The 25,524-nt window shown below is 39.8% G+C and overlaps 1 protein-coding gene and 1 long non-coding RNA gene across 5 annotated transcripts in view; one reads left to right on the top strand and one right to left on the bottom strand.

Moving 5' to 3' along the window:
- EXOC4 (exocyst complex component 4) overlaps positions 1-25,524 on the bottom strand; it is a 766,053-nt gene that overhangs the window by 596,834 nt on the left and 143,695 nt on the right. The window lies entirely within an intron of this gene.
- LOC123606896 lies at positions 652-18,782 on the top strand. The gene is made up of 3 exons (XR_006716551.1): positions 652-2,336; positions 14,195-14,338; positions 18,299-18,782. It is a non-coding gene; the product is annotated as an uncharacterized LOC123606896 (long non-coding RNA).

Below are 25,524 nucleotides of genomic sequence, written 5' to 3'. Positions count from 1 at the left end.
ACACACACACACACACACACACACACACAAACACAACAGAAATCCTCCAATGGTTTCCCACTCCTGATGTCAGGAGTCGTGGGCAGGCTGATCATCACTAGTAACAGATCTGGGCAGAATTTCGTAGGTGGTTCGTAAGAACTCAGCCGGCAGAGCTGCTCTCTGCTCTGCTCTGGGCTCTCATCTCAGGAATATCCATTAGTACTGTGTTTGCTCACATGCACACACATGTACAGACCTACACAAAGGCTCGGAGGTTTTGGTCAGAATTAGCCCCCCTGTACCATTCACAAGCCCGATCCCTTAGAGGACGGGTTAGAGCTTTACAGGGAATGATAAATGTCTCTTTCAGATGTTAGAAACTCTTGCTCCATAAAATATAAACTGAACATCTTTAGCTGGGATTTCTAGGTGCTCTATGACTCAGCCTCAGCCTACCTGGACAGGGTTCTCACTCATACATGTCTCCCACGTATAGCCTCCTTCCCAACTCATGCAGTACAGTCCCCCCACTGACACACTCCTTGCCCTCTCCCACCTCTACCTGCGTGGGCACTGCTCCCCCAGACCTCACTTGCTTATTCCTCTGCAACACCGCTTCCATCTTGATGCATTTCCCAACAACTCCGTAATTTCTCCTTTCCTTCAACTCCCCTGGTACTTGGAGTCCATATCACTGGTTTGGCACTTAGCACTATAGCTGTTAAAGCTACAACTTTTGAAATAGAAGATTTCAACCAAAATGTCCCAGTAGTACTAAAATACCTCGAGTCAAATCATGAACATTGATGCCCAAATGTAGCATAAGAAGTTAATTCTAAGGCTAAAAATGCCTGAAAGGGAGAGGGAATTGAATGGGCAGCCAGGGGTAGAGATAAAGGTAGGAAGAATAACAAAGTGAGAGCCTTCATAAAAGTACAGAGTTGATTCTGGTACTTTCCTCTGCATCCCTTAATATATCACTCAGGAACAGTAAGACTCAGTAAAAAGCAGGAAGAGAAATGAGACAGCCCTTGCAGTTTTCAGAAACTACAATTTTTTTTTTTTTTTTTTTTAAGTTTAAAAGGTAGTTGATATTACCTATGCAAGACTCTGGCTTGGGAAGAGTTAAAGTGTGGGGGTGCGGGTGGTGGGGGGTTGCCAGCAAGTGATTATTCAATTGAACCACTAAACTTGTTTTTCAAAAATGCTTTTAAATGAACACATTTAATTAAAAGGAAAAAAATAAATAAAGAGGTTGTAACTCATGAGAAGCATTGTGCTAACTTGAGTTTGGTTTCTTTGAGCTGTCTGAACTGAGTGATAGATGTAAGAGTTACCCACTGAGTTATAGTCACCCTGATTACTTTATTGTTAGAAATCTCTACACACTCCACATTTCAACAGTGAGGCAGATCCAGGGGAAACACAGGAAGGGTCACCTGAGCGAGGAGACTGCTGGTCTCCTACTACATCTTTGCTTCTTTTGTGTTACAGACTTTGTGTCTCTTAATAAATCCTGATTCTTTCACCAGTGCCAGACCAGTGAGACATCTTTTTTGGTCCCAGGTGATCATATGTCAGTAGTTAGACGATAGCTTTCTGTAGCATCATTATTGTCATAAACACACACACACACACACACACACACACGCAGAGGCAGTACTGCATTGATTACATGGTGCACATCATTTCGCGTTTTAACATTTCTGAAATTGGCGGGGGGTGTCTTATAAAGGATGATATATTAGAACTGGTACAATATGAAGGCAGGGAGCAAGACTGAGATTCTCACAATGACCGACTAAAAGGAATATTGCTGATCCAATCCAATCCCCTTCTTTTATAAGTAAAACACACACACACACACACACACACACACACACACACGGTGAGAAGCCAAAATCAATCCTGGAATCCAAACCTCCTGATACAGTTATTGTTCTGTGTTCTAAAATCTCACCAGAGATACTAGAGAACTGACTTGGTGTTACATGTAAACAATAGGAAATCAAAAAAGTTTTGGGATGAGGAAGACATGAAGAAAGCAATTCAGTATCCCATACACATAAAAGATCAGAGACAGAGTCACTTTTGCTCATCATGACAATTCTGAGTGCCCAACACAGTGCCTTGCAGATAACAGGCATTTTACAAATTAATTTACAGATGAATGTCCTGAGATGAAAATCTGGCAGACATCTAAGCTCTTCACCCACCAAATGTATTAGAATTTCTGGGCCTGGGACCCAACATCTTGACTTTTGACAAGCATTCCGTGGCGATTCTCCTGGCCATCAACGTTTGAGAACCCAAATGTATGAGACAATAACGACCTGCAGTGGAGGCAAAGGAAGGTAAGGAACTCCAGAGAAACAAAAATTTTAATCTAAAGCACACAGGGCATTAGAGAGAGAAGAGACAGAACTGGGGCAATGGGGGGAAGAAACAAGGGAAGGTTAGTTATAAAGTAAGAGCCATTTGAATATAAATGTACAAACATTACGGAATCAGCTCAGAGGAGCCCTGGGATGAAGGATTAATTCCATTAGTGTGCAAGAGGCCAGGAGTACCATATGAGACATCATTAGGATAATTAAATAATTAACACACATAGGATTAAAATTCCTCTTGGGGGAAATTATAGCGAACAAGAAACACCTAACGTACTTTCACAAATGACTCTTCAAATACCTACAGACAAAGACAGATCTGAACTAAATATGGAGGAAAGTGAAAAGTATCTTGTTACAGTCAGCTAAAACTTATAAAAGATAATCAGAGGTAGCAAATTAATTCGTGCTCCTCCAAGAAGTCAGACAAGAGAAGACAAGCTTTTAAAATCATCAAGGGGAGGAGGGAAGACTAGGAAAAGTGCTGCTAAAAATGGGGTGGGGGACGGAATGAATGAAGTCTAAACCAGCTCAGAAACTGAACTAATTCCTGCTAATATGTCTTTGACAAGAGAAATGAAGAAGATGTATTTGTATAATTAGAGAGAATGAAGACTTTACAAAAATAGCGACTGACAAAAAGCAGATGGGGAACACTTGACAAAACTGAACTCATCCCAGTGAGCCGGCCTGGATGATGGGAAGCTGAGCCTCTTCAGGGAATTCACTCACATACTTGAGGAGTCATTTACAATCATTATGGAAAGATCACAGAAAAATGGGGAAACAGAAGATTTGAAGGGAAAAGGCTTAGATAGTGAAATATCCTATCAGTCTTAAAATGGTTACAAAGAAAGATTACGGAAGACGTTCATGGTAAAACCAGTGACATTTTCTCCCATGCAGACTGGGAGCTCCATGAGGCCAGAGACCTGCATTTTTCTTCACTTTGTGACACCTGCACCAAGTTTGGAGCAATCAGCAAGTAAGCATCCGGTAGCTGAGTGTATATAAATACAATGAGCTAGAAAGTGAACGGTACCAAACTTTTCCATTTCTCCTAAGCAGAAAATTGCACCACAGAGGGAGTGATAGCCCATTTTTTCTCTTGTGTATGAAATAATGTAATAAGAAAAGGTAAAATACTTGAACATCTGGTAGCCAATTAAATCATAAACCATAATCAGAATAAAACCATAAATACTCTAGAAACATAAATATAGTAAATTTAAGAAACCATAAAAGCAAAAGAAGTACAATATACACCAGAAACTGAGCAAATATTCTTAGTACTGTCTTTATAAAGCAATCTTCTTAAGAATTTGGAGAACATACCAAGCTTAAAGAGGAGCCAAAAGCAAGCAGAAATCCTAAAATCAACCGTTACTATGATCCTTACAATTCAATGAATCATGGAAGTGAGTCCCATATACACACATTCCAGCCCAACCCCCATGCAATGCCAAACACCCAACTACTTTTTTGATTAATTTATCCTCAACTTATAAACATGGCAGACAGGCAAATTTATTTAAGGCAGAGGCTTTCAGGAGGTTGACACCAGCTAATGGGAAAAGATCTCAAACAGTTGTAAACAGAAGCAAAAAGACAAAACGCTACATTCCCCACAAGCTACATTAAAAGGGGGGAGACACCATCTTTGGGTATATCTTTACGTACAGTGCATTCCATGTGTATAAACTAATAACTACACACTGATTAAGCCAAACTGAAAGCCACTGAACTCAGATAGAGGAAAGGTATGTGACAATTACGAAGGCTGTTTATGTCACAAGTCAGTCCCAGTTGTCTGATCAGGTCGTCTATGGCCTTAGTAAAGGATTAAGCTACCAGACTATCCCTTAAGATATGAGTGATATTAGGCTTTTGACCACATGGAGATGAAGAGGAACAGAAAAGAGTATTGGCCCCGATGACTGAGAAAAGGGGTTTCATCACTGATAAGTCTTTATGCCAAATGAAGAACAAAGGAGAAAACAAACCCAAAGGTAATTTTGTGTGAATAACAACAGCTCTGGCCTACAGAGGATAGAGTCAAATTCAAGACCTCATTCAGAGGGCCCAGCTCAGGGTGGCTGGATGGGCAAGCACAGAGATACCAAGCTGAGAGAGTAAGAGGAAGTACAAGGAAGGCCAGACCACTCTAGGTTTGACCCGTGGAATATCGTTTGTCTGGATGCCAAAAAAAAAAAAAAAAAATCTTTCAAAAACAATCAAGCTGATATAAGTGTACCAATCTCTTGAAATAACTGGCAAGCATAAATTCTATCTCCTTAGAACAGGGCATAACACGACACATGCAAAAAAAAGTGATCAAAAAAAAATTCAAACACCCTATCCCACCTCTAGGAATAAAAGACTGACAGGAACAAACTAAGAGATTGTTTCTGTACCTTCACTATTGTGAATAATGCTGCAACCAAAGTGTCCATCAACAAATGAATGGATAATGAAGATGTATATATACACATACATACACCTACACACACAGTGGAATATTATTCAACCAGGAGAAAAAAATTTAGGAGCAAATTAGAAAAAAAAAAAAAGCTAACCAAGTTAGGACTTGACCCCAAGGCAAGGAAAAAAACCCAAGTGCTTCAATGTCGAAAGAAGCAAGTTTATTTAGTCACTTACTCAGTGAACACAATCTAGGTAGGAGAAGAAGCAATGGCAGAAACTTACCTAATTCAGATACTTGCGGAAATTAACAAATTACTAAATAATGGAGCATTTTTTCCCCAAAACTCGATGTCCATGGCACGTCTGAAACCGGAGTAACAGAAGTACACAGGTGCAGCTGACTAGGAGAGAACGTTCCACAACACACGTGTTTTAAGTGTCATTTGATTGTTATTGTTAGCACAACTGACACCTAATTTATCTGGTAACCTGAACCGCTCAGAACTTAAAGAACAGGAAAGAAAAGGAGACCTCTCCAGAGCCAAAATGTACTCATGTTACAAAATCCACAGCGAAGAGCTCGAGCACTTGATGCCAGGGAGAGTTCTCCTGATTAGGTATTCTGCACGCAATTCTAGGGACCTTGGTTCCTGCCTTCGGAGCTCATACCAGAGTAGTTGGGTGGCTTGGAGAAGGCAAGAGGAGCTTGTCTGAGACAGACATGATAAACTTCTAGATAGGATAACCTACCACCACACGGCAAGGAGAAAAAGACAGATGGCCTGAAAAACAGACAAGAGAGACAGAAAGAAATGGAAGGCTGGGGCGGGTTCAAAATGCAGGCAACACGGTATGAGCCTCTGGAGGGGATGAGGGGACCTCTGACACACCACCATACATTCAATAAAGGGTAGCAGTGCAGAGTTGAAAGGAAGCATCAGTGAACCAGGGTCAACATGACGGCCCTTCAAATCATCAGGATAAGTCTCAATGTGGTCGGGATTTTTGTGGCACAAAGATCTGAAAGAGTTCAGAGCACATGTGCCATTTTGGCATATTTTGAGTTAAAGGCACTTGAAAAACAGCAAGTAAAAGAAAAACACTCTGACTTTCCTTCTTAAGGGCAGGAGATGAAATTCCTCTATGAAAGATATCCTCTCTAGGCCAGAGGGAAAGTGACATTCTTATCGTCAAGGACAAGAATTTGGGAGGGAAAGAACTGTACAAACAGGTCTTGTTAAAATAATTCTCATCTCCTTTAGCCTCCTCACATAGCTCAGTCACTCCCATGGTTGCCTCTCTTTGTTCAACCTAACAGAACAAAGCAAGTAGGGTTCACTATGTCTTTGAGTCTTTCTTGATGAGGGGCCCGTGTCACATAAAAGTGACATTAAACACAGTTGTATGCCTTTCTCCTCTTAAACATCGTTGTCGATGTTCAAACCCAGCCAGGGACCTGAAGAGGGGGAAGGAAAACTTTTCCACCCCTTCATACCTAATTCGAGAACTATATTTTATAAACTTTTCCACTTAAAAACGTTAGAATACAACCTTTGGTACTTAAAGAAATGAGATTTTGCTTTCTAAAATATAAAAATAGAGCTATATTGAAAATCCGATCCCTAGCCAGTGCAAAAGAAACTGAACATTATCAATCTTCTTTTTGGAGAAAATGTGATACAACAGTTAGGAGTTTACTTACAATAAAGCAATCAGTCCCCATCAGAACTGTGGTTGCCATTTAAGAAAAAAAGCAGCAAGGATAAAGCTTTAATTACAAAAACAAAGAGCCATATGGATTTGGCTATTATGACAGCACAATCCTGAGGTCTGTGAAATACAACTCATTTCAGTCCTGGCACACAAGCCTTAAAAAAAGGTTAGACAAGCTCAAAGTATCAGTGTATCAATGGCGCGCTGGGTTTCTGATTTTTTTCTGCACTGAATTAAAAGTTAATAAATGTCGCAGGCAGTTCCTCCGCATTCCTTAATCAGCAACCCCCAAACTCTAGGAAATAAAAGCAGCCCCTACCATCACTTTACAGTCTGGAGGGATAGCAAAATGACATGGTGGGGGAGCTTTGAAGTTTGTTAATAATAGAAAGAGAAATATACCATGAATGCCAGAGGGGGGAGCTCAGAGCAAAGGGAATGATCAGGTTTACAAGGGCCAGAGAGAAATTCTGAAAACCTTCTGAGGTTTCACACAATATCCTTTTTTCTCTTTTTTCAGGGCTCTCTTTTGAAAGATGGGTTCCAATGCCCTTTGAAATAAACAATCTCCCTCCCCCCATTTTTTTCCTAGGTAGAGGGAAAATAAATAAAAGTCCTGCCAAGGGAAACCAGTTTAAACAATGGGCAGGTGTCTGAAACCTCTGCTTTGGGGAAGTCTCCTGCACACAGCCTCCCCTCTCTAATCAGTTTTGTTTGCAAATGAACCTGCACAGAAGGATTGGCATCTAATGATGCTGGAGGCACAGTGAAGGAATTAGCCCAAGATAATCATTATTTTAAAGAGGTGTTTGGCCTCCTCCACATTCCTTTATATGTTTACTTCTACAGACAAAATGGAATTTTAATAGGCTCTTTCCATAATTAAAGAGACTATCTTTGTGTATTCACTGCCCTTTCAGCACGAAGAAAATGCAACGACTTTACCGAAGAAAGGAGCCACTGGCCATTATCCTCTCCCAGAAACAACTTCCAAGTACAGATAGGCTTGCAGAGATAGCGAGGGTCAACCAAGCGCCCTTCCTCTTCCAGAGCGAAATTGTTAGCATTCATTTTTAAGTGGGCTTTCAATCCTGAATGATTTTGTCAGTGACCAGAGACACAAAATTGGCTTTAAAATAGGTACAACCAATAAAGTTTTTGATCCCATAGGGAAAGTTAAGGCTCCCAAATCAGTACATACAGAAAATCTTTATAAGGAACCTGCATCTCTTTGTATCTGTTAGCTACTGCCACAAGAATACTGAGTAACAAATTCAACAACGTACAACAATAAGCATTTCCTTCTCCAACAATATATATGCTGGCTATGTGGGATTTGGCAAAAGACCAAATCCAAAAGCACATTTCAAGCCTTTGCTAGTGGCATTATCTGCTAATTCCACTGGTCACAGTAGGTGACATGTCTGAGCCCATGATCAATGGAAGGAGGAAGTATACTTCTCTCCTAGAGAAAGGCAGGGGGTGGGGGAGGGGGGCTGGGTAGTTTTAGGGAATGACAATTTGCTGAACAATAACCCGATCTACTGCATGCTCAGATGCAGGCTGCTACAGTTTTTTGTTGTTGTTTATGCACACCTGGTATCCTGCTATTAATGGAATACAAAGGTCTACTCGCTACATCATCTTGGTGAAAGAGACCTCGATTTATAAGCTTGTCATTTAGAGGATCATTAGAAAATAAGAATGGGGGTGGGGGAACCTTTGGAATTGAAGTATAATGTATTTCTGAGTACAAATGGACACAGTTAGGAATTTTATTGTTAGCACCTCAGTAATCTGTTAACTAATAAATTGTCTACCTTACATCAGCATCAACAATCTTTTATACAATATGAGCTTTACAAAGAAATAGCCTTCTAGGCAGCAAAATTACAAAAAACCGAGATGGTAGAAAAGATCATGCCAAGATGTAAGTGATAGGAGTAGCACTGGCAGAAACTAGAAAAGATTAACAAATCTTACAGTAAATAACATTATAAAATAATTTTAAAAGGCTCTGGTTATCTACACACATTTAAGAGTTAAATGTATGGCAACTACGTAACCAGTTAAATTCTAGTGGGAACACAATGTGGGATGGAGACAGACTGGTGTGTGTGTGTGTATGAGTGTGTGTGTGTGTGTGTGTGTGTGTGTGTGCACGCACGCGTGCATGTGTTGAATGTATGTATGTATGCGTGCACGGACATATAACAAAACTTGATGAAGACAGGACAAAGAACCCCAGGTTCAGACTCCACTAACAACTACTGAATGCCTACTGTGTGTCCCATACGGTATCTCACAAAATACAAAAGCTACATTGTGAGGAATTACTATTACCCGTGTTTTATACATACTTAAAGTTCTGTGATTTAAATAAGATTATTCAACAAGTTAGTCACAGAGCCAGAATTTGAAGATAAATCTTCTAAACAAAAGTGTGTTTTTCCCCTCTACCACCCCATGCTAATCCCTAAAAATGCCTTTATTTTTTACCTTAACCAAAAAGCAGATTATTTTCCCAACCTCCATGCCAACACTACATGAATGGAATAAACCAGAAACACAATTAATACCTTAACAGCCTTATAATCCTCCCCAGGAGATGTCCCACAGCTATTGACAAACATAAGCAGAGTTCAGGAATCTGTTAAACCTCTTACTCTAATATCAAGTATCAATCAGCTGGTGACAAGTTACAAAAAGAAGAATCTCAATACTTCCAAGTAACGTCTTCCTATTCTGCTTCCTGGAATGAGTTTTAACTGAAGTAATTGAACTGTTTCCCATAAAGCCTTATAAAATAAAGACTTGGTCAAAAGGAAGTGAAATATATATTCTTTGTGTTCAAAGGCTCTAGATTTCTACCTACAGTCTATAGCTTTTGCACAGTGATTCTCAACTTCATTAAGCGTCCAGTCTATAAACCTATCCTTCATGGTGCACAACTCCACTTAACATGCAAATGTGGCTCCAAGAACACTGTCTCAGATACAGGGTAATCTACGCTTACTTACGCTATGCTACATTTAATTTATACATATATTACTCTGGAAGAGCAGAGTAGGGAGGAAAGACGGATAAAATGGATTCCTCTATCCACAAGGGTGATTAGGAAAGAAAAGAATACTAGTAAATAGATAGCAAACCTCCATTAACTTGCCTCACTTTTAGATAATTAGTTGTGAATTTTTTAAAGCAAGTGACTCACAAGGGAGGGTACAAATTTATTGTCTTCCACAATCTAATAATCTTGGCAGCTATGAAAGTTATCTATTTATTGATGGGCAACTGTAATTTATCTTCCCTAGGTAAAATGCAGTTATTTAAATGTTTTTCTCCTTTTATGAATGCTGGCCTCAGCAGTAAACATGTAAATGACTTCACAAGAACAAAAACACTCATTAAATGTCAATAAAGCCCCAAAGTAAAGCTATAAACTGTCAGAAAATGCTATACAAGGTCAGCAGTGGACCACCACGCTTGGAAAGAGAACTGAATTCAAAAGGATTGTGATGCTAAGAGCTGGGCAAGGAAATCAGGACCAGGATTCCTGCTACTGCTCTGCCATGAAGTTTCTGTGCGACCATTAGAAAGTCACCCGATTTCTTTGGGCATAATTTCTCTCATTAAAATACAGAGGAGTTGGATTATACTCATTTATTCAAAAACAGTTACTGAGCAGCTACTATTTTATAGCACTGATCTAGATGGAGTGGACACAGCGGTGAACAAAAGAGACACGGACCTTCCATTGCAGTGGGAAGACGGAGCCATTAAAAACCCTCCAGCTCGAACGTTCTATGACCACTCAAAGCTTCAGGTAGTAACTCATTCCAGTACACATGATGTTCCAAAACGCAGGAAACAAATGGTAAGCTTTTTAACTGTACTCCACTTACATTTCAAATAATATGGCCAGTATGGTGGGAATACAAAATGGTGCAGCCAATTTGGCAAACAGCTTGGCAGTTCCTCAAAAAGTCAAACAGAGTTACCATATGACCTTCAAAATTCCATTCCTAGGTCTATTCAAACTGTAAATACATCTTCGCACAAAAACTTGTACGTGAATGTTCACGGCAGCATTATTCATAACAGCCAAAAGTAGAAACGATCCAGATATCCACCAGCTTATGAATGGATAAATCAAATGTCCACACAATGGAATATTAGATAATAAAAGGGAACGGTATACTGATACATGTCAGAAAATGGATGAACCTTAAAAACAATGTGCTAAGTACAAGATGCTAGTCGCAAAAGACTATCTACTGCATACTCCATTTATATGAAATGTTCAAAATACATAAAGCCACAGAGAGAAAGTAGACTGATGGCTGCCAAAACGCTGAGGAGGAGGAGGAAGAATGGGAGTGAGCTGCTCGGGATGACTTCCTGCCAATGACCAGGTTCCTTTCTGGGGTGATGACCATGTTCTGAAACTAGATACTGATGAAGAAGGCGCAACCTTGTGAACATACCAAAAACTATTGAACTGTGTGCTTCAAAATGATTCATTTTATGGTATGTGGATTATATCTCAATTTTTAAATCTTGAAAAATAAAACAATTATGGAAAAATATTGGCCCCAATATGTAATAGCATCACTTCCCTTTAGCAAATCTTAGAAAATGGTACATTGGAATACAAAGTAGAGGATTTGCTAGTGAAATATTTACAATACTCAGATTAAGATTTCAAAGTAAATTTTACACTTGGTTCATTATTTTGGATCCAAGGCAAACACTGTTAAAGTCAATTAAAAGGTATGAAAAGCCATGTTTCTATCAATTCTTTCTCTAATATTCTATTATAAGATTTCATTGTTCTAGTACGCTTGCACCTACTAAATCAATATACTCCCTATTTCTCCTTCCTCATTGTTCTTCTAACCCATGTTATTAATTACCTCAATCCCTATTCTCAAATCATATCTCTCTTGGTTAATACTTTCCCTGCCTCTCCAGGCTTTCTAAGGCATCAATATTTCTACCATCCCCCTTTAATTGGCTTTTGACTCACAACAAATTAGTATTCTTAGATACATACATCTGCTTTAACGTTCATAAGGCATCTTTTGATTAGTGCAAAAGAACAAGAGATAAAACACAAAAATGAAAAAGTGATGATACTCACTGCAAGCAATTTTACCAAAATTAACTTTAAGTCCTGATATAACCCAAATCAGAACTAAACATACACAGTAAGCACCAATAAATGCGGGTGGAATAAGCAAAGAGGAGTAACAGGAAAATACACTGATGTAGAAATTGGCTGAAGAAACCTCAACATCGGTAAATAAGTCTTCGAGCCACAATTATTGAATCAGTTTCCTAATTTATAAATTCTACAGCAGCAAATTCTGAACATTAAGTTTATGCATACTTAGCCAAACGTAAAGAAGCTCCAGGGGTTTTTACACGAATTATAGGAGGGCCTGCATCATATAATAAAATATTAGCATAGAGTGATGGCCACTTGTTCTGAGATTGCATCTTCCTGATCACTCTCTAGCATGTGCTCCAGTTCCTGGCACTGGAATGGCATTCCTGGCTGCTGGAATGACAAATGGCATTGAGGTGTCCATGAAGAACAAAGTCAAGGGGAAAGAAATGTTAGTAATCCTCTGTGAAGCCCAAGAAGGAAAGAACTCCCTACAGCTCCATTTGGTTGGGCCTGACCAGAAACTAACCTGGGGTTGAGAAATTCACATTCTACTACACAAGACTGCAGACAGGGTAGCTACTCCTCCCATCAGACCAAGTGAACAAAATTGGAAATTTTTAAATCAGGACATTCTCTATGCTGAGGTTTAATAATCCGTAGACATACAGATCACTGTCAAGTGTGACCCAGCAATTCTGAGAGCTGAATTTTAAGCTTCCATTAGGCTGCAGCACTTTTAGCATGATCCTATCAGTCATAAGTTGAGAAGTTAAATACCCAATTTCTCAAACTCTTGAAAACATCGCAGACTGAAAGCAAATAATTTGCAAACACAAGGTAGTTATGTCTCTCAGCCTTTTCTATAATAAAAAAATTGATTCTATCCTCAAAATCTACCAATTGATTTTTCTCCTCCCTTTAATCAGGATTATTAATATTATCAGCAGAATTTCTCTATGTGGGAACCTCAATCTGAAAGGAGGAAGAGCAGCACAGGGGATGCCCAAGGGGTGTGTGTGTGTGTGTGTGTGTGTGTGTGTGTGTGTGTGAGTGTGTACTGCCCTCACTCCTCACTCTCACTGTCCAGAAACACAGTAAGAAAATTTCTGGCCACCCCAGCCTTCTGAATTTTAATCTGCACCATGGTAATGCATGGAAAGGATAGGAAAGAGAGTCCCCAAAGGCAAGATGTTAATTTACAGAGTTCAGTGGTTCAACCTTCCTAGGCCGCCCCATGCTTTCCAGCACCCCAATGCACATGTAACCACTAGATGGCAAAATCAGGTTGGAGAGTAACAGGTACAAACTGATCCAAGATACAAAATGCTCTGTTTTCCTTTCAGACTTGATGTTAAAATTCCTCCTCTACCAAAAATTAAAGCAAAAGTCTACTTCCATTCTCCTTCCTGTTAATCACAGTGTTTGGCATGCCGTAAGATAATAGTTTCTAAATTATATCAAGATGCCAGGGTTGTTGATGAAAATGCACAGAGGTGAGTGAAATGCCTGAGATTTAGCATATAGAGAGCAAACAAAACAGTAACGTTGGGGAGGTACGTATCACCCTATCGAGGGACACATTCAGTGGATAAGCTCAGCCTGGAAAGTTGGACGGAAAACCAATCCCTCCTTACCCCAACCAAAATGCTGCCTAGCTTATGAGGCATCTGATACGCAATACAAGTTAATGACCCACAAGAACTGATCATCTTGAAAGAATAAAAGAACTCACCCAATCACCTCTCAAGTACCTAAGGAGCATACACCTCCAGGAGCGTGAAGAGTGACAGCAGAACGCACAGGTTTCTTGACAGTGTGTGAAGTCCTATGTAGACTTCAGAGCCATCTTTTCAAAATGAACCCAATCACACATTAGCACAAAAGGCAGCGATCCACACCATGGGTCGCACCGTCAATATAAACTGCTCAATTCCCTGTGCTGCCTCAAGAGAGGAAACCTCTGAAGTTCACCAAGAAGCTGACATCAAAAGATGTTCATGAAAACGATCAACAAAAGGTCAATCTGGACTGCACCACACGAGTGATAATATTCAATAATCACAACTTCTGTTACGGAAGCATGTTGATGAGGACATTCGTTTAAGGCAAAAAGGCCCCGCATACAAGTAACAGTTCTTTCTTCCCCATGTTTACATAAATACTGTCTTTAGAACTGCCCTTGGCAAGGCAATGATAGCAAGACAAAGCAACAGTTTTCACAATTTCAAGAAAGTATTTCTGAAACAAAGGCAAAGGAACCAAGTATTTACCATTTTCCGCAGGAAAATTAGCAGAAAATTGAGTCATGTAAATAAACTTGCCATAAACATCCAACAGATACTATTATTATCCCACACTTCGTGAGCAACAGTTATTTGCATGTAATTAATTTGCTTATTTCTGGCGCCTCAGACAATATAATATGTTTATCAGCTTGATTTCTAAACAATAAGTGTTTAACTCTTCCTTTTATATTTATAAGAAAATATTTATCTTGCTCTTTCCTTGACAGATTCTGAGCCATCTGCAGATATAATACACAGAGCTGTTTCTGTGGTGACAGCAGACATAACCCCAACTGGGGCATGATGTCATCAACTTTAGGGTGAACAGAGAATTAGCCAAGGCTGAATTCAGTAACACCTCTACTATCCAGGTAAGCACGTTGATCAGTGATACAATCTGTGCCGAAAGCATCCTTGCCAGAGACAGAGAAAACATCTCAGGGGTAGGATGGAGGCAATCAGCACCAAACCCAACTTCTAAATCCTGTGCTCCCTTCAAAGGGCAACCCCCTGCCACCTTGCCCCACATCCCCTGCAGCTTTTGTGGCTGCGGCTGACTGACTATCTCAGGGCCTCGCCCTACAGACCTGTAACTGTGATCCATGGGGCACATCCCCTCCCCCAGAGAGCACTCTCTCCTGAGCTCTGGCCCTGAGAAAAGAGTCTGCTTGCTGGCACCACTGACTTAGTTTGTGGCTGGGACAATGGCCCTAACCTTGTCTATGTGCTGGCCAACCTAGTCAGGGCTTTGTCCACAGAAGATTGTGGTACTCATTCGCCAAGTCATGGGTTAAAGATCATTAAAGCCCCACATACTGATCTCTCTCTCTTATTCTTCTTTCCTTGTTTTGTTTCACTCTGATAGAATATAAGAAATTAGACTTAACTGATCATATTTTTATGGATTTACCAACCACATTTGTAGTGCTATATCTCACAGCAAGTATACAATATTCTAAGAGACTAAAAATGTTGTGTGTAAGTATTTCTGGCATATCTTTGTATGAGTAATACTTGTAGAGTACAGGGTTATGTGAATAAATAACAAATATGCACTCATTCAATCAACAATTAGTGAGGGCTTACCATGTCCAAGAACAGTGCCAGGTACAGGACACATATTGACAATGAGATAATTACATGGCTCTCATTTTTTTATGAGCTTGAAAGGGAAGAGGGAAGAACCTGACAAATGTGTAACATGCACACACAGACACACAATTCCCAAAGGAGCAAAGTGATATCACATAAGATAAAGAGCACTATGAGGGAACTACACGTGCCTTAAAGAAGGCAAGAAAAAAAGGTGGGATAGAATATCTTAAGCCAGGATTAATGTTACCTGTGGTTTCACTCCTTTGTTTTATAAAGTCTCCAGAACAATTCTAGAATTAATCTCCAGAAGGAGTCTCACTTCAAAGAAAATCACTGAGTTCATCCTTGGGTTACTCCATTAACTCTATTACTCACCCTAATGATATTTTCAAAATTAAGACTCATTACAGTAGTTCCTTTCTTCTCTAAAAAATATAAGCATTTCCCACAATTTCTTTAGTAAGATAAAGCTTCACATCCTTCTCTAAAATTCTAACCACAGATTTTTTTTCTATTATTGAAAAGAATGAGATTCCTAGATTTTTTAATTGCTCCACAAATCCCCAAGGGATTTTCCACCGATGCCCATTTCAATCAGCTCTAAGTTGAATGTCATTCCGAACTGGGTCATTCTAAAAAGCTGCCACGAGCCAGTAAAACATATAACCTACATAACCTCCACGTTAGGAAAGTGTGGTTCTAAAATCAGTCCTATGCAGTTTGACCACAATTTCACTGGCTTCCGTCTCATTTCAGCACCCGTTATGTAACGCAAGCTACAGAGAACACAGAAATCTCCGAGTAGGTCCTCTTTTTTATTACGCAATGCAAGCTATATAAATACCCTTTTGGTTACATAACATGAGCTATAGGGAACACAGAACTCTAAGAGCAAGCTTAAACACAGAAATGTTCAAATCATCCTCAGGTAAGGGAGACCTAAGTCATCTCAGGAGAGCAAATAACTTCACTGAGCATGTTTAAAAAAAAAAAAAAATTGGGGGCACCTGGGTGGCTCGGTTGGTTGAGTGTCCGACTTCGGCTCGGGTCATGATCTCACAGTCCGTGGGTTCGAGCCCCGCGTCGGGCTCTGTGCTGACAGCTCAGAGCCTGGAGCCTGTTTCGGATTCTGTGTCTCCCTCTCTCTCTGCCCCTCCCCTTCATGCTCTGTCTCTCTCTGTCTCAAAAATAAATAAACGTTAAAAAAAAAAAACAAAAAAAATTTTAAAAAAAAAATTAAAAAATAAAAATAAATAAAATAAAATTCAGACCAGAACTTCTGTTTGGTCTTGTTTCCAGTTTTAGCTTCATCACTGTAATTTCCTCCACTTACTTTAATCAAGAAAGGCATACGTGGCCATCCTGCGGGGCCTGCTTGCAGTGCTCAGAGGAACAGACAAAAATGATAGATCCAGAAGCATCAGTCAGGACCCTAGCACCAAGTCAGGGACAAAACAGTTTAGTGGAAAAAAAAAAAAAAAAAACAAACAAGAAGAAAGAAAGCAAGAAAGCAAGAAAGCAAGAAAGCAAGGAAGGAAGGAAGGAAGGAAGGAAGGAAGGAAGGAAGGAAGGAAGAAAGAAAGAAAGAAAGAAGGAAAGAAAGAAAGAAAGAAAGAAAGAAAGAAAGAAAGAAAGAAAGAAAGAAAGAAAGAAAGAAAGAAAGGTTTAAATGGCTTTAAGTAATGCTATCAAGCAGAAGATCAAGACTGCCTCACAGGAGCTGCACATAGGACTTATTTCTTTCTTCTGCCCAATATTATACATGGTCAATTAGATGTCCATCTGCCTCAAGAAATTAAAAATTGCTTGAGGGCAAGGATCATATTTCTTGATCTCACATTTCTAAAACGACTTGGAAAAAAAAAAATACTCAATAAAGAATATAATTGGCCTTTACAAACAAATTATGTAGGGAAGAAAAAGAGGTGAGTAGTTAGGGGATAATAAAGAAATTTTAAGTACCATTCTCATTGGCCTTCACATCAGCTCTCTAGTTGAAAGTAACAGAAAACTCGAAATAGCTTAAATAAAAAAGGGAATTTATATATGAATTTAGAGGGCTATTACGCAACTCAAAGTGTAAAAGTGTAGCCAGAACCAAGAAAAGCAGGCGGGAAATGGGAAGCAGACAAGATCCCTCTCTCTCCATTATTCTGCAGATCTAATTTCCCTCTAGGCTCTGCGACAAGCTTTCTCTACTGCTTCATGTAACAGAAGGCAGTTGCACTAAAGCCTCCTTGGTTTCTAATCTCCTCACATTAGATAAGCCAGGCCAGAACCGTCATCTTTTGGTCCCAAATTCAAATTGCAAGTGGAAAATCTGTGTGGCCCTGTTTGGTTCAACAGGCATCCATCCCCGCTCAGACAGACTGTGGTCGGACAGGCACGACCAAGGCACAATCATGACTTTTAGGGGCCCGTTTCTATGGGAAGAGGGTAGCACTGGGAATCAGGCATGTACAACCGAACAAGTCCACTGCAACGTTACATAAGGCTTTACAGCTTGCCAACAACGGTCATATTCTTTAATTCATTCAATTCACACCGTAACCCTCCAAGGAGGAATGCTAGAGCTCACAAGAAAACAGAGGCGGAGGATAGTTCAAGGACTTCCCCAGGGTTTCTCAACTATTAGGGCAGAGGGAAAAAAACCCATATCCGATACTTCCCACCAACAAAACGAACAGTGAAGGTGAAAAGAGCAACGTTTTTTCAAAAAGCCAAAGTTAGGAACTTAACAAACTCTGAAAGAAACGTCAGGCAACATCACACAAGGGAAAAACACTGTACTTAATTGGAGGGGGGGGGGGTTGTTAGTAGGGGCGATAGGAGATACAACAAATTCCCTGGTATGCAGAAGTCTTTACACAGATTATTTTCAAGTCATAAAACGGTTTACCTAAGCCAAGCCCCAAGAATCTTCTTCTCCCTCCATGAAACTCTTTTGGCATCTACCACCTTTTAACACTGCTTCTTAGCATGCAATCACCTAGGGACTGTAGTTAAAATGCAGATAATGATTTAGTAGGTGCCACAGACAGACTTTAAGATGGCCATCATGATCCCCACATCCTGGTGTCCGCACTTCTGTGTAATTCCCTCCCCGTGGGCCTGGAGAGGGACTTGTGACTTGCAGCATACAGCAAAGATGACAGGATGTCATATCATGTTATATAAGATGTTGTCTTGCTAGTAAACTCTTTCTCTCTCTCTCTCCCCACTACCCTCACCACTAGTCAGTCTCCACAGTTAGCTGGCTTTGAAGAAGCAAGCTCCCAGGAGTCATGGAGCAGCAAGGAAATGAATTCAGACACCAATCGAGGAAGCCTGGAAGCAAATTCTTTCCCAGTCGAACCTAGGAGGCTCACCTAGACTGCAGCCTGGTGACAGACCCTGATGAAGAGGAACCAGCTAAGCTGCCCAGACTCCTGACCCACAGAAGCTGTGAAGTCATAAACGTGTGCGCCGTTTTATGTCAGCAAGTTTTTGGTAATATACAAGGCAACCACAAAAACTAATAGAGCAGGTCTAGCTGGGGGACTGAGAGAAACCCACTTGGAACAGCACTACGAGGCATGTGACACCAACGTTTGCTGCCTGCCCGTTTGGGCTCAGCTTTCAAGTTGCTCTGGTCCCCATCAGACTACAATCTCCTTATAACACAAAGCATTATATTCCATGGCTCCCAGGACAGTCCTCAATAAATACCTGAGTGTTGGCTGTCTTCGTGTCATTGTTACCTTCCTCGTCTCACTTCCACCAGATTTCGGTTTATCCCTTTAATTCAGCTTCACATCAAAACATCACACACAGGTGGTAAATGTCTTTACTGTTGGTTCTCAAAAATTACTTCTTCATTCTTTCAAGGATGAGTGCTAACTTGGAGGGTTGGAGAATTTCAAACTTGCATCTGTAAAGAAGCCCTTACTCTGTTCGCTGCCCTGAGCTTCCTTTCCTTCTCTTCCTTGATGTTTTTCCTGGTCCTACTGACCATACATCAGCTCACCTGCCCCTGTACCGTCCCGTTATTCCATAATCACTAACAGTCTCACGAGATGATTTATCTGATGTCCCTCAGATTGAAACCACCTTGTTATTTTCTTGAAATCACTTTTCCGCTCTACCTTCTTCAATTCCACCCAGATACCTGCTACTTGAAATAACACTGATATTCAGAGGAGTCCGCTGTATAACTCCCTCGGATTCACTCATACCAGAAAGATCACACTGAACCATTTAATCACTTCTAAATACGGCCAAGGATGACCTTTTCCTAACGTTGAAAATATCAGTTGTCCTTACAATATTTCCCCATAAATGTCCGTTTCTTTTCATTTTTAATTTAAATTCTAAAAGCTTATCATGTCTGAGGGCTTTATCTAATCCTATGCCCCACATAAGAGTTGCTATAAAACAGCTGGCCAATCAATTACAATGGTCTCAGCCCAGAGTAATTCACCGGCACTACTGTCCTCAATTCATCTTATACCTGACAATATTCATGATAATCTGAAAAGTAGTTACAGGTAATGGTATACATAATGATTCCAAACAGGCCTTAAAAATACACAGAATCCAGGGAGTGATAGCTACAGCAGGACCTCAGGAGATGGGTCAGGTATATGCAGGAAAGTTTTTACCAGAGATTTTGTCATGGTCCCTTGAAGACTGTGGCCCTTTCCCTCACCCCAAGAGAATCCACATACTGACCCATTTTTTTTCTTCACCGGTACATCCCCAACCTATGTACATGTCAGACATCCTTCGATGTAATTTCGAACACATGGCTTTCCGTGAATGCTGTGACTTTAATTCCACAGTGTCTTAGCAGTGCGATATGAAAGCTAAACCGACTGATTATTCAATCTTCTCTAGGAACCAACACACAACCTTAGCAAACCAAAGGGCTAACTGGCCAACCTTAGGATCCAAGCTATTTTTCCATTCCTTTCACATGCAGATGAAGCAAGAGATCCTACAGTAATCAATGTGAAATTTCTGGGCACTGAGGTACCATATCAAACAAACAAACAAACAAAAGTGTTGAGGTTGAGACCCTACAAGATCACAGCCTACAGCTTATATATGCTAAGCACTGAGCCCGGAAAGAAACCAGTACATGAATTCTATACTAATTAGTTGTTCTTTATCCTGGACTTTATATGTTTGGTGACATTTTCTTCACAAGGTGGGTGAAACTGATAAAACTACTATGTTCTCTCTATTACTAAGAGGAGATAAAGCGAGGAGAAAAGTTAGGAGACAATTATTTAGAAGCTGTTTTCCAGTAAAAACAGAAAAAAAAAAAATTTAGCTACTAACAGTATGGCCTTAACTCAAAATCAAACATTCATCTATTAACTGATGCCAGTAAAAAGAAACCATGCAAAAACCGTCAGTTTATAAAAAATGTTGTTTTACATGCACAATCAAATTTTAAAATCCAGAGTTTTTATTTCAAATCAGTTAATTATAGTTATTCACTCTACAATGACATTTTAAACGAAGGTAAAAGCACATAGCGCCCAAAGGCAGTGCTGAGACGGACTGGTGGAGAATTCCTGCAAACAACGGCAGATGAGGACGGATGAGATCACGTTGTTAATGTCAACTGTGAAGAGGCAGCAAAAAGGAGGTAACTATGGCTTGGGTATTCCCACTTGTCTTCGATCTCTGGCTCTTTTCTGTCTATAAATGATGTCCCAATCTAGTGTGGACTCACAGTCATTACATTTTTTTTCTGCTCTTAACTAGAAACGACATTTTCTTACCCCATCAACCTTGTGATCATAAAACCTTTTAACACCCTAAGTGTTAAAAAAGGTTTTTAGTTGACATGCAGTCAGACCTTCCATTTTCACATCCTAGCCCCTCTTTGAATCCTTCCCCTGACAGGAGACTCCCTAGCTCTCGGAATACTGTATTCTAATATTGGATAGCTCTATTATTTGTAAGTTCTCTTACTGAGCAGAAATCTGTCTTACTTCCAGTTACTTAGCCTGAGCCCTGTCCTCTCATAAAACAGAATTAAAAGAATTACTTATCCATATGGGAACTGTTCAAACATTTAAAAGGAAACTACCATACCTCCACCAAATTTTTCCCTTGCAGCCCTGTGGATCCCTTCGTTTATATTGCACATTCTGGGTGCTTTTCTTCAATCCCCGCTTCCAAAGCATAAAAATCACATATTCACATAGACCTCATCATTCACACTATCTAAATTCAAGTGAACTCTCAATGTTGCCAGACAATGCAGTCAGTCATCCGCTTTTATTTCTTTGCTCTGAGGAAGATACTGTAAATGTTCTTCATTCTCTGTGATAACCTTACATTGCCACCTCCAACTCCACAGGCCCTCACTTCACTACACACAGAGCCATGATCACAAGTCCCATCATCCTTCTCTGCTCCAACACTGGCTTTTCCTGCCTCCCTCCATCCCGCCTTTAAAAAGTCTAATCCTGCCATCCTTTCTGTGTCTTCTGGAATTGTTTCCTCAATTGTACCCTCTCAAATAACTGGGAAGGAAGGAGCTATGAGGGAATACTAATGTTTATCGACCCTGAGTCATGTATTGTGCACACACTTTGTACACACTGTTACCGTTCAGTCGTTCCAACTTTTGGATGGCTTTCCCATAAGGTCTCTCTGTGCTGAATAAAGTTGTTCCTTTTAAAATTAAGATATATCATTTATGCATCTACTATATGCAAAGTACTGTAGCTGGCAGTGGTACAAAGATGAATAAATCACCCATTATTCCTTCACTCAAAGGATCTTAAGAGCTAGAAACAGAAAAAGCCATATATGCAAATACTATCATGCTTTTAACAAGGGAGGAAGGAGAGAAGATATGAATAAGGAAGTAGTCACTCTCGTGTTTCTAAATCAGAACACTGTTGCTGGGGTGCCGCTTAGAAATTCCAACCGGCTCACATGGATGATGGTCAAGTACTGCACCAAGTCTGATATGTAAGGCTAAATAACGTACTTTGATCCACCTCTCCTTTTGAGCTACTGCCCTATTTCTCTCCTTCAATTCACTGACCTTTTGAATGTGTTTTACTCTGATTTTCTCACACACCATATCTTGCTTACCTCCTACAATGTAAATCTGAGCCTTATTTCTAAAACTCAAAACTCTTTCCTTGGAGGGTGTTAATGAGCTGATCACCAAATTAAAAGTTTTGTGTTTATTTATTAATTTTGAGAGAGACAGAGAGAATGGGAGGGGCGAGGGGGGGGGAGAGTATCTTAAGCAGGCCCCACACCCAGCACAGAGCCCGATGGGAGGCTCAATCTCAGTGAGAATATGATCTGAACCAAGATCAAGAGTCAGACACTCCACCAAATGAGCCACCCAGGCGGCCCAATTTTTTTTACTTAGCGAGACCACACTCTCTCCTTCTCTGCAGCACGTGACAATGCTGACAACCATAACTTGTATTTGTACTAACAAACAATTCTTCAACTTACGCCTTTTGACCAAACTTTATTTCCCATTTCTCATACCTCGCCAAACTGGAAGCACGCACTAAAGTATTTCTGAGATTTATTTATTTTTTATTCTTCCACAGAAAAAATTTTCTACTCTCACCACACCAACTATCATTTCTGGGGAGCTGTCTTTCCCTCTCTCTCTCTCTCTCTCTCTCTCTCTCTATATATATATATATATATATATACACATATATACACATGTATATGTATATATGTATACACGTATATATATGTATATATATATAAGAATATGGATTTTTTTACATACATACACACACAACTAGACAATAATGTAACAGAGAACTATGTATCTGTCACCATGATTTAATAAATGCTAATATTCTGCCTTACTTGCCTCACGACTTCATTTTTTTAAGAAGCAAAATGATACAGGGGCGCCTGGGTGGCGCAGTCGGTTAAGCGTCCGACTTCAGCCAGGTCACGATCTCGCGGTCCGTGAGTTCGAGCCCCGCGTCGGGCTCTGGGCTGATGGCTCAGAGCCTGGAGCCTGTTTCCGATTCTGTGTCTCCCTCTCTCTCTGCCCCTCCCCCGTTCATACTCTGTCTCTCTCTGTCCCAAAAATAAATAAATGTTGAAAAAAAAAAAATTTATAAAAAAAAAAAAAAAAAAAAGCAAAATGATACAAATATAGCGAAAGACCCCCTCTCCCATCTCTTCCCATTTTTATACATTTGATTATACATATATGAGACACAGTACATACTAATGTACGTAGATCCATACACAAACATATGAAAAAATTATCAACATCATTAGCCATCAGGGAAACTCAAATAAAAACCACAATAAGATACTGCTTCACACCCACTACAATGTTAAAATAAAACAGATGGCCATTAACAAGTGCCAGCAAGGACAGACAGGACAGACACCCATCATAGGCTGCTGGTGAGAATGTAAAAGGATACAGCCACTTGGGAAGATAGTCTGGTGGTTCTAACACAGTTTCCATATAACCCAGCGATTCCACTCCAATGCATACACCCAAGAAAAACGAACACACACGTCCACACAAAAACTTGTACACAAATGTTCTAGCAGCGTTATTCATCTTAGCCAGAAAGCGGAAACAACCCAAAGGTCCACCAGCTGATGAATGGATAAACAAACGTGGTGTATCCACATAATGGAATACTGCCCAGCAATAAAATATGAAGGACTGTTACAGGCTACATCATGTATCAACACTGAAAATACGATCTATCTGAAAGAAACCAGTCACAAAGGAGCACATAGGGTGTAATTTCTTTTACACAAAATGTCCAGAATAGCCAAATATAGGGAGACAGAAAGTAGATCAGTGGTTGCCTAGGACTGGAGAGGATAGAAGACTCGGGAAGAGGGTAGGGCAGCTAAGGGTTTCTTTTAGGGATAATGTAAAGGTTCTAAAATTGACAGACGCACAACACTGAATATCCTGCAATCCACTGAACTGTATACTTCAAACAGGTGAATTGTGTGATATGGGAATTATATCTCAATAAAGCTGGCTTTTTTATACATACAAAACATGGTATACATACATAGCATTACATTACATATGTATTACATACTCTTTTACGGTTTAATTCAGTACTATATTCCTGAGATTCATCCATGTGGATAAAACTAGTTTATTTTAACGGCTCCAGTGCATGGGGGGAAAATTACACTGCATTTATCAGGACCCATACTTTTTTGTCTATTAGAAGTGGTGCTAGCAAGAACTTCCTTGTACATATTCCTGTAAGTGTGTGACTGTTTTCTAGGCTAACACCTAAAAGCAGAATGGCTGAGTTGCAGAATATGTGCATCTTCAACTGTACCAGATATTTCCACATTGCTTGCTAAATATATTAGAGAATGTGCTCCCATCAGTTATATGCTAGAGTTCCTGTTCCTTTTCATCCATGCCAACACTTGGTGTTAGCAAACCAATTAGACTGCGCCAATCAATAGGTGTAAAACAGAATCTCACCAGGGTTTTACTTTTCATTTCCCTGATTATTAGTGATGCTGAGCATCTTTCATAATTGGCCATTCAATCTTCTTCCTCTGTGAAGTGCCTAGTCACATCCTTTGCCTGTTTTCTACTGAGTCTTTGCCTGTTTTCTACTGCCTGTTTCTACTGGGTTTTTTTCTTACCGATTTGTATAACTTTTTCCAAACTCTGGATACTTACCTTTAATCATTTAGAAGAGTTACAAGTACATACTCCCAGTCTGTGGTCTGTCTTTTCATTTTCTTTTTAATGCCTTTTGTTATATTGAATATTTTTATGTTAATATATTCCAAAATGTCAGTCTTTTCTTCTAGGGCTTATAATTTTTATGTCTTAAGGAATTCTTCCCTATCACAATGTCACGGAAATCTGCATTGTGTGTTCTCTTATGAAAATGTTAGAGTTTTGCTTTCCATATTTAGGCCTATAACTCATGTGGAATTTAGTTTTCTGTGTGCTGTTAAGTGGAGATTTAATTTTATTTTTTCTATATAGATAACTCTATATCCATTCATTATTATTTACCAAATCCATCCTTATCCCACTAATCATTAACTCATGCATTACTTTCAAATCTGTATTAACTATTTTATAATCCCCAATAAAATCATTGATTCAGGCTAGAATCAAAACTGGATGCAAGAACTACCTGGTGAAAGGTTAAGAAAGAGGATCAACAAATGGTCTCTATCACTCTATAGACTGCCTATTATAAAGGAGATCTGTCTCCCTAAAATGGAAAGAATTGGAGGAAACATTTTAAGCAAGCAATCAAACCCAGCATCGCCAATAGCCAAACAAAGTGATAGGTACTTCCTGACACGACCATGGAAAGCACACAACACCTCCCACGCAGCATTAGTACCCAACTTTGCCAAACTGACCCAAGAAGGAGGAATGAATTGGACAAATCCAGATGTGGGACATTCTTACAAGACAACTGGTCTGACCTCTTCA

Source organism: Leopardus geoffroyi, chromosome A2, assembly GCF_018350155.1.
Source record: "Leopardus geoffroyi isolate Oge1 chromosome A2, O.geoffroyi_Oge1_pat1.0, whole genome shotgun sequence".
NCBI classification, from domain to species: Eukaryota; Metazoa; Chordata; class Mammalia; order Carnivora; family Felidae; genus Leopardus; species Leopardus geoffroyi.
This window is presented reverse-complemented; position numbering and strand designations above follow the sequence as displayed.